The sequence below is a fragment of the Sorex fumeus genome, unplaced genomic scaffold (assembly GCF_029834395.1).
Source record: "Sorex fumeus unplaced genomic scaffold, SorFum_2.1 ptg000047l, whole genome shotgun sequence".
Taxonomy (NCBI): domain Eukaryota; kingdom Metazoa; phylum Chordata; class Mammalia; order Eulipotyphla; family Soricidae; genus Sorex; species Sorex fumeus.
This window is the reverse complement of record NW_026606104.1, coordinates 7,899,984-7,906,627: the sequence shown is the minus strand read 5'-3', so window position 1 is coordinate 7,906,627 and position 6,644 is coordinate 7,899,984. Positions and strand designations below refer to the sequence as shown.

The following is a 6,644-nucleotide window of genomic DNA, read 5'->3' as shown; positions in this document are numbered from 1 at the left end:
GCCCCCCCATCCCCCTCATCCCACCCTGCCTCCATGTCAGGGCATTCCCTTTTGTTCTCTCTCTCCTTTTGGGTGTTGTGGTTTGCAAAAGAGGCAATGAGTGGCAATCATGTTTGGTCTATAGTCTACTTTCAGCATGCTTCTCCCATCCTGGGAGGATCCTCCCAACACCCTTTATTTGGTGCTCCCTTCTCTATCTATCTGAGCTGCCTTTTCCCCTAGCATGTGTGGCTGGCCTCCAAGCCATGGAGCAAAATTCCTGGTACTAATCTCGGCCATTCTTGGGCGTTAGTCTCCTATTTTGTTACTATATGTTCCCCAGATGAATGCAATCTTTCTATGTCTATCTCTCTTTCTGACTCATTTCACTTAACATGATAGTTTCCATGTAGTACCATTTGTATGTAAATTTCATGACTTCATCTTTTCTAACAGCTACATAGTACTCCATTGTGTAAATGCACCAAAGTTTCTTTAACCACTCATCTGTTCTTGGGCACTCAGGTTTTTTCCAGATTCTGGCTATTGTAAAGAGTGCTGCAATGAACAAACAAGTGCAGATGTCACTTCGACCATACTTTTTTGCCTCTCTGGGATATATTTCCAGGAGTGGTATTGCTGGGTCTAATGGGAGCTCAATTTCTAATTTTTTGAGAATCGGCCATACTGTTTTCCAAAAGGGCTGAACCAGTCGGCATTTCCACCAGCAGTGAAGGAGGGTCCCTCTCTCTCCACATCCACGCCAGCACCGGTTGCTTTTGTTCTTGTGGATGTGGGCCAGTCTCTGAGGTGTGAGATGGTATCTCATTGTGGGTTTGATCTGCATCTCCCTGATGATTAATGATGTAGAGCATTTTCTCATGTGCCTTTTAGCCATTCAGATTTCTTCTTTGAGAAAGTTTCTGTTCATTTCATCGCCCCATTTTTGATGGGGTTGGATGTTTTCTTCTTGTGGAGTTCAACCAGTACTTTGTATATCCTTGATATCAACCCCTTGTCGGATGTGTATTCGGCGAATATCCTTTTCCATTCTGTAGACTGTTTTTGTATTTTGGTCACTGTTTCTTTTGAGGTGCAGAAGCTTCTTAGTTTAAGCTAGTCCTATTTGTCTATCTCTGTTTTCATTTGTTTGGCCAGTGGCATGACATCTTTGAAGATACCATTAGCTTCAGTGTCATGGACGGTTTTGCCAACTTTTTCTTCAATGTACCTTATGGATTCTGGTCTGATGTTGAGGTCTTTAATTCACTTTGATCTTACTTTTGTACATGGCTTTAGGCAGAGATCTGAGCCCATTTTTTTGCATGTAGCCATCCAGTTTTGCCAGCACAATTTGTTTAAGAGGCTTTTCTTGCTCCACTTCACTTTTCTTGCCCCCTTATCAAAGATTAGATGATCATATGCTTGGGGGGAGTTGTCAGTATATTCAACCCTGTTCCATTGGTCTACAGCTCTGCCTTTGTTCCAGTACCATGCTGTTTTAGTTATTACTGCTTTGTAGTAGAGTTTGAAGTTAGGGAGGTTGATTCCTCCCATTTTCTTTTTCCCAAGAATTGCTTTAGCTATTCATGGGGGCTTATTGTTCATATAAATTTCAGGAGTGTTTGCTCCATTTCTTTGAAGAATGTCATGAGTATCCTAATAGGGATCATGTTGAATTTGTACAGTGCTTTGGGAAGTATTGCCATTTTGACAATGTTGATTCTCCCAATCCATGAACAGGGGATATTTTTCCATTTCCTCGTGTCCTCTTCTATTTCCTGAAGTAGCGTTTTGTAGTTTTCTTTGTACAGGTCCTTTACTTCCTTAGTTAAGCTGATTCCTAGGTATTTGATTTTCTGGGGCACAATTGTGAACGGGATTGTTAGTAGAACATTTTTTTTAAAAAAAGCATACTATAATAGAGTGGCCACAGTAGAATCTTAGAACAAATAAAATGTTTTATGAGCAGAGTGATATTCTTAAATCTCTCTTTTGGGGTTTGAAGAGATTTTTAAAGACGTGGAGGCTCCAAGTATGTACTCACAGTGTTTTGATAGAATAAAAGCAAATTATCCTTTAAAAGTGACATATGCTAGAAATTATTTGGGGACCACACTTGGTGATGCTTGGGGATTCTTCAGGCTTGGAGCTTGTGAGATCATGCCTTACAGTTCTTGGCAGGAACCATGTGGTACCAGGGATTATACTCAGTCCTCCTGCATATAAAGCTTGTGCTCCAGTCTATTGAGCTTTCTGATTACAAAAAATTTTAGAATTAATCCAATGTATCATAAGAAAGAGTTGGGATAATTTTTTAAGACTTTTGCCCATGGCTCTGGTTATTTAGACAAGTGATGAAAACAAACCTGGTCCAATAAACCCAACTCTAAAAGAAACAGCACACCCTAAAACAGACAGATGCTCTCAGAGGATGTTTAATCAGGTGGAAAGCATACTGTGTTAATGTAGGTAATCAAAACTCCATTTTATCCTCACAAGGAGGATTCCATTGCCTCTAGCAAGGCTTGAAGCTTATAGAAGATTGAAAGAAGTTTCTTTAAGTGGTTATGAGTTTGCTACAAGAACCATGATGTAACTGCATGGATGTTTGGTTTTGTTCTCTATACCTACTGAAATGTGGGGCTAAGGAGAACTGGAAAGGTGACAGAAACTGAGGCAAAGGCATTCATTCTAACAGCCTGTAGAGACCTATTTTTGTTACTCATGATAAAACTTCTAAAGAAATTTATGAACTTTAAAAAGACAATGAGGGGCTGGAGCGATAACACAGTGGGTAGGGCATTTGCCTTGCATGCGGCCGACCCAGGTTTGACTCCCAGCATCCCATATGGTCCCCCAAGCACCTCCAGGAATAACTTCTGAGTGCAGAGCCAGGAGTAACCACTGTGCATCGCTGGGTGTGACCCAAAAGGCATAAATAAATAAATAAATAAATAAATAAATAAAAAGACAATGGTACAAAAAGGAGAACAATGCATAGAAGTTCTACTGAAACTTGATAGAACAAGACTAGAGGCATGGAGAGAGACTACAGTGGGTTAGATGCTTGCCTGCCTTGCATGCAGCCAACCTAGGTTTTATCTGAGGCATCCCACAGGGGTCCCTGACCCTTCCCAGGAATAATCCCTAAGTGCAAAACCACGTGGTCTTCTATATCTGTTCTTAGCTTGTCTCCTACAAACCATCCATTTATTTCCAAGTGGGAAATCTCAGAATTAATTATCAGTTTCTTTTTTTCTTATCCTTCATTATTTAGTCACTGATATTTGAACATTCTCTTGAGAAAGGTTTCAGTGTAACTCTCTTTGCCATCTTCTCTGCCATTGTGTTAGTTTAGTCTTGCATTATCTTTCATTTGAACTGTCTAAACGCCTGCCTGATCTCCATTCTTTCTTTCCTGAAACTAACACCCTCTCCATATGACCATGTGACTTATATTTGAAAGAATCTTTACAGCTTGCTTTTTCCTATCCACAAAAGCCCATAGTCCTTAAGCTAGAAGAGAACTTATCAAAAGATTACTTCATGATCAGGTTGGATTGTTATAGATAAATTAAATATGCCACTCTTTGTTCCCCAAAAACATAGCAAAAGTTCTAAATAAGTATGAAGTCGTAATTAACACAACAAATCATCCAAAAAGCAAATGCTGTAGATTCTACCTTAGCATAAGTAAAAGGGTAGTCTTTACATCTAAACTATAAGAAAAAGATTTGTCAAGAACACTTATTCACATGTGAAGAGCAAGTAGTAACATCATATGATCCATTTGCAGTTAAGATTCCTTCATGCAAATTACCTAGAGGATTAAGATGTTAACAATGGATGGAAAATAACCCATTTCTTCAAATGGCTTAATTCTGGACTCATACTGCTCATTTCAGTTTTGTTTGTGTTTGTTAGCTTTAGGTTTCATTTTGTTTGGGGGCCACAGCCAGCCCTGCCAAGGGATTGCTCCCTGCTTGGTGCTAGAAGGTCATTTCTAGAAGATCCCCCACAGAACTGGGCTTAGTGCATTGCAAAACACAAGTATTTGGCCTTTGGGAGCCCATTATTTCTAATAATTATATTGCAGAAAAATATTCTCTTTCCCCTGATTCTAAGTTTAAAAATTTGGGGTGGGAGGATACCCAGGAGGGCTGACTCCTGGCTCTGTGTTCAGGGATCACTCCTGCAGGGATGGGTAGAGTATGTGGTGTCAGGAATCCAACCCTAGTCAGCTGCGTGCAAGGCAAATGCTCTATCTGCTGGACTATCTCTCTGGCCCAAGTTTTACATTTTCTTCAGTGAGAAACATTTTTTAAATTTTCTTGGAGATAAAAAAAAAACCTTATGTCAAGACATCAACAGGTTCTTTTTTTCCCTCCCAAGAAAGTTTGATTATTTTCCTAAAGATCTGTCTTGAAAAAGCTACTTCTGGTTTCACATGCAGGGAATCTAAATCACCACTAGGGGGTACGAGTCGCTTGCACAATGATTTCCATACCCAGCCATGGCCCTCACCCTTCCCCTTCTGGCCGTTAGTAGATGAGAAAAGTGGAAAAATAAAAATGTAAGATTTTAGTAAAAAATTTCTTTCTTGTTATTTTTAGTAACATATAAACATGAAGTCAGAGATATCTATGACCACAGTTTTATTTCTCCTCAGCCTAAAAATAGCCTGCATGTTCATTGCAGGGAAATATGACTGGTTCAAAACTACATTTTTCCCTCATCCTTTCTTTGATTGCCCCTGTGTCATGTTGGTGGTGTGTGTGCACTTTCCCTTCATGGAATGACTTTAATTATATTGACTTATTTTAAATTGGTTTGTTTTACTATTTTTGTCTTTGACTTTAAAAAAAAAACTTTTTCCCATATATATAGCATTGTTTTTTCCATTTTCATATTTATTTTTTAAAATATTTTACTCTTGGGATACTGGAGCTATAGTACAGTGGGTAGGGTGTTTGCCTTGCACATGGCCAACCCGGGTTCGATTCCCGGCATCCCATATAGTCCCCTGAGCACCGCCAGGAGTAATTCCTGAGTGCAAAGTCTGGAGCAACCCCTGTGCATCGCCAGGTGTGACCCAAAGAAACAATAAATAAATACATTTTAAAAATATATTTTACTCTCGGGGCCAAAGAGATAATACAAAGGTAAGGCTCTTGCCTGGCATGTGTGTACTACCCTGGTTCAAATGTCTGCACCACATATGATCCCTAGAGCACAGAATGAGAAATAGCCTCTGAGCACCAGCAGGTGCGGCCTGGCCCAAACACAAACAAAATTTTACTCATGAAGCAACATTTCAAGAAATGGGGAGGTCATACACGCATAAGTCTAGAGCTAAAAGTATAAAACAGGGATCAGATGAAATCTGGGCCGCTTATTTGGTCTGGTCCCCGTCTCCGGCTGGTCTTCAAGATCAGGCAGACAGAAATCTTTTTCCATCATACTTACCAGGAGAGCAAATAAATACAGGTTCTGGAGTTTCAAGAAATGCCATAGTCATGCAGATTTCAGCTGAACAAGACAAAATCTATTATTACTATTGGAGAAAAATAAAAGTAGAGTCTACATTCAAGCAAATATGTGTTGTCACATTGGTGAGAATAAAAATACACTTAGATCATTTTCATTCTTGAATTAAGTCACACAGTTTTGTGGGGCTGTATTGTGACACCATCAAAATGTCCCTAAGGCATGTTTGTCTTTATGCTTTACTATGGCTTTCTATCTTTGAAGGTTCTAAACTATGTTGGAATCAGATACTTTTTTTACTTCAGCTTGTAAATACTCTTGGGATTAGAAACTCCATGTGTGTATAGTTGTGTCTTTTTATAAAGCATTATTATGGGGTCAGAGAGATAATACAGCAGGTAGTGTACTTGCCTTGTATGTTGTAAGTGCGGTTTGTATTCCCAGCATCCCATTTGGTTCCCTGAGCACTGTTGGGAGTAATACATGAGTGCAGAGCCAGGAGCGTGTCCCCGGTAAATAAAAAACAGTGTTGTACACTTATTATGAGCCAGGTGCTGCTTTTTGTATGTCCTAAAAGCACAAAGATGAAAAGACAAATCTTATCCTTGAAAAGATTAAGATGCTGAGAAAATGATGTGTAATTACTTAATTACTTTTTGCAAGAATGGTCTTGCCTCTAGTATTCTAGAATCTTTGAAATAAATTTAGTAGCTTTTATACATTTTGTAAACCAGTTTACAAATGTATCCCTCTAGTTGCTGTGGTGCAGGCTTTTCCTGAAGAAGCAGATGAGGCTCTCCCTTCCAGATGGTCTTCAGCCCCATTTTTTTTTTTGGCTTTTTGGGTCAGACCCATGCCAACTGCCGAAACCCGGGATTGAACCAGGGACCTTTAGATCTTCAGTCTAACGCTCTCCCAACTGAGCTATGGGCTGGGGCGATAGCAGGGCTGGAGCGATAGCACAGCGGGTAGGGCGTTCGCCTTACAAGCGGCCAACATGGCCGACCAAGTTCGATTCCTCCGCCCCTCTCGGAGAGCCCGGCAAGCTACCGAGAGTATTCGATATGCCAGACACAGTAACAACAAAGTCTCCAATGGAGACGTTACTGGGCCCGCTCGAGCAAATCGACGATCAACGGGAGGGCCTTTACCTTTACCTTTACCTGGGTCACACC

At 40.2% G+C, this 6,644-nt stretch overlaps 1 non-coding gene across 1 annotated transcript; it reads right to left on the bottom strand.

The window, feature by feature from the left end:
- Nucleotides 1-6,330: 6,330 nt before the first annotated feature.
- On the bottom strand, nucleotides 6,331-6,401 carry TRNAF-GAA (transfer RNA phenylalanine (anticodon GAA)). The gene has a single exon. It is a non-coding gene; the product is annotated as a tRNA-Phe (tRNA).
- Nucleotides 6,402-6,644: the final 243 nt, after the last annotated feature.